Source organism: Myzus persicae, unplaced genomic scaffold, assembly GCF_001856785.1.
Source record: "Myzus persicae strain clone G006 unplaced genomic scaffold, MPER_G0061.0, whole genome shotgun sequence".
NCBI classification, from domain to species: Eukaryota; Metazoa; Arthropoda; class Insecta; order Hemiptera; family Aphididae; genus Myzus; species Myzus persicae.
In genome coordinates, this window is record NW_019104000.1 from 137,473 (window position 1) to 141,343 (window position 3,871).

Consider the following 3,871-nt stretch of genomic DNA (forward strand, 5'->3'; position numbering starts at 1 on the left):
CCGTCGCACATGTTATAACATCTCGGTACATGTTGTATTCATTTTTTTTTTTATTACTATATTAGTGTTACCGGTTGCTGTGGTGGTGGCGGTGTTGGTGGTGGAGGTGGTAACTGGTACGTATGGTAACCTTGACGTGGTTGCGGACGGTGTCTCCGGGCATCCACAGCCGATACGCGTGAGCGCCATCTGCACAGCCGCGCGTCCACCAGCTCAGGAATCTTTTCGAACGGCCGTCTCGTCGTCGTATTATGATTATATATGCATTGCGTGTTTGTTTCAATCGCCGAACCCGTCTAATGTCCACTGACTAACAATAGAACGCATCGATATGGTATTGTCATAAATTATAATTTATAATACAGATAACCAAAACACCTGCTGCTACTGTAGTGGACCGTCTCAATGTTATTAGGTACCATCGTATTACGAGGTATTGTGTACTAGGTAATCGCAAGCGGCAGAACAAATTATTGTAAATCATTACGATATCATGTCGTACACAACTATCTGCAGAGCTTGAAAGTTGGGACATTAGTTTTATCGGCTCCGGTAACGGTTAAGGTATTCAAAATATTTATTTTTGGTTTCCAATTGAGGTTGTTGTTCTTAAAGTTATAACTTCCTTAAACGGAAGACAGAATTCCAATTCTAGTTACAGTAAATTTACATAATATGCTGGCATTGAAAAGAAAGTATCAGTGTTTCACCATAGTTTTTTAAAGGGTTCAATGAAGGGGCGTCATTTCAACTTTTCAATAGGGATGCAAACATTTGAATCAGGCCAATTGTTACCTCCACCAGGCCATTTATATATCCTGTTTATTTAGCGGAACTTAAAAAATTTCCGATCGCTTCGCTCACTCATATCCCCACATTTTAATATTCAAATACTCATTAATACTTTTTTTTCAAACATATTTAACCAATTTCATATAAATAAAAAAAGATATATTTAATAATATTCATTGCCTAATCATTGTCACCAACATAAAAATAAAAATAATAGATAATATTATTAACTATTAAGTATACACCAGATTCGACGACACGAAGCGCGACGGCTCAATTATAACATTTTATACGGGCCAACCAAATATTTAAAAAAATAGGGCTGACAATGTATAGTCTGAATCCCCCAAATGACGCCCCTGGTTCAATGTAAACAGTTGAAACGATATTTTCAAAAAGTTAAGACTTTTTGTATCACATTGGCTACTAAATATTTTAAGACTTAATAAAATATTGTAAACAGTATAAAAGCATTTCCGTTATTACTTTTGAAAATATCTAAACAATATTTAGAATAGCGATGTTTATTAGTTGATTCTGTGAAGTCTCGTTATATACCTATATATACTGTACTATTGTTAACAAGCTTAAAATCTCTGAGATTATGTGTTTCTGTGAGTTTAGAAGAATGGAATATGATTTGTGTAAAAAAAAACGATGACACATTAAAGAGGGCAAGGGGCATCCATAACAAATTCCAAAATTCAAAACATCAACACAAATAATTATTTTAATATCTGCATGCTGCCTAAAATAATTCTTAGTTATTGCCAATTGATTAAATTGAGTGCTTACCTACTGTGTAGGTATAGCACTGTTTTAATCTGTAGATAAGTGCAGGTTACACTGAATAGATAATATTGGGTTATTAGTAAACACGTAAATACTAATATATCAAAATTACACAAATAATTGCCTATCTTAATTCAAGTATAATATTTAAAAATTAAATACTACAATCTCATTTGAAAAGCTAATATTTGATATACTATGGTTTTAAACTGACATTTAACATTTTACAGTTTTTAGAGCATAGATTCATAATTTATTCAAAGGACAGATTTGTTAGGTATTTATAATTTATATGGCGTATTGGAATATTGCACAAACTTTTGTGACTTTACATAGGTACACAAAGAATAATTTTATCAGATTGGATTTATTTGAAGAATCATACAAATGTAAATTCAAATTTCAAAGTCTCGTGTCTGCCTACACAATTATTTATTAATATACTTAATATTGTGCCATATTTTTTTTTCTCCACTACCTACCTACCTATTAGCTATTATAATTGTATTATTGTTTTCAGAAATTTGTATTAGGTTTATAATAATGAATAAATAAATAAACATTAACTTGTTTTATATTTGTTTAAATTTTAAAACCAAAACAAAAATTGTAATTTTTTTTAAACAATGATTTTAAGAGCATTTCTGCCGTTTTTATTAAAACATATAGGTACCATAATTTTTTTTAGAGCATTATATAAATCCAAGCCCTGCGAATTAATACATAATATATTATATCATCACAAAAAAAGTGTTTATAATTGAACAATTTGTTTGTTATTTTTTAATAGATGTATTTTTTTTTGTTATTGTTCTTAAAATGCATTGGCTACAAAGGCCATTAGTTACAGTTTTTTTTTTTACATATGTACATTTAAGTAAATACAGAATAGATAAATACAAAATTATTATTGATTTATTTTGTTTTATATTTTCATGTTAAATGTAAACTTGGCTATTAATTTCCGTTGTAGCAATTATTGTGTTCATGATGCTTAAATATTTTTAAGTGTTAGAGTTTAACCAGTTTAATGCGTTGAAAAAGCCCTTTTTTTATTACTCTTTATTTTTTCTTAAGTTCTGTGGAGGTGCCCAAAAGCCATACGGTTCTTATAGGACTGTCGTTTTCTATGTCAACTATAATTTAAATACTTATATGAATAGCCTGTTGTTGTTGTCTGTGATCAGGAATAGAGTTTTGATAAAAGCACGTTTTTTTTTAAATTGAACTTCAAAATTAGATTTTTAAATTTTAAACTATTAAGAATTTAAGTGTTTAGCAATAATATGAAAGTAAAAATTGAATTAAAATGTAAAAAGTCGTTCTCATCTTTTCAAGTAAATTTCATGACTGACATGACTTCGTGACATGAAATTATTCAAACACTTATAAATCGCTGTAAAATAAAAGTATGAAAAAAAAACTCTTCACCCTTTCCTGCTCTATAAATTCAACAGAACGTAAATGTTTTCTTATAACTATAAACTATAAATAGCAGTATAAAAAACTAACCGGGCACGGCGGTACGTATAGACAAAACGTCGTGCGGACGAAGAGTCGTGTCCTCCTAAAAAAGGTCGATAACGAATGTCGGTCGCGTTTGGCACGCGCTCCGCTCAAACAACCGACGAAACAACCAGTGTCCCATAATACTGGCGGTCTCAGATCTGTGTCTGTCGATTGAGAAACCCGCCAGGCTACTTCAATCGCCGGCTGTAGAGTAAATAGTATTTCCTGTNTATTGAATATTAGACAATGAGGGAAATAAAGTTTGATATTTAGGTACTAAATTTTCATAACAAAGTACATGGATGTCATAAGATTTACGATTTGCGGACATAAGATGTAATAGAAATTGTCCTTTAGCTAAAAATGAATCTGTAAAAAACAAAAGTAGAAAACCATTAATAACTTAAAAATAATTATTACAATGTTTTAAAATATATCGTATACCAGGGGCTCATCGCTCGTGTCGGGCTAGTAACGAGTGACGGCGGATTCATGATGCGAGGTATCAAACAAAATTTTATGGACGATTATGGGTATTGGGTATAGGTACTTTTAATACTCTAAAATCTAAATAGGTACATCTTTAATCGTGCTTAGCTCATAAGACCTTTTACAGTTATACCAGCACTTTAAGGTACTTAACAAATAGTATTTCTGCATGTGCTGTCTCCAAAGTCCGGGTACTCCGATTACCGTCTTTAAAACAATAAGCGTAGGTACCACATGGGACACTTTAAGTCCACCAAAATTAATTTTCTATTATTACATCAAAATTATA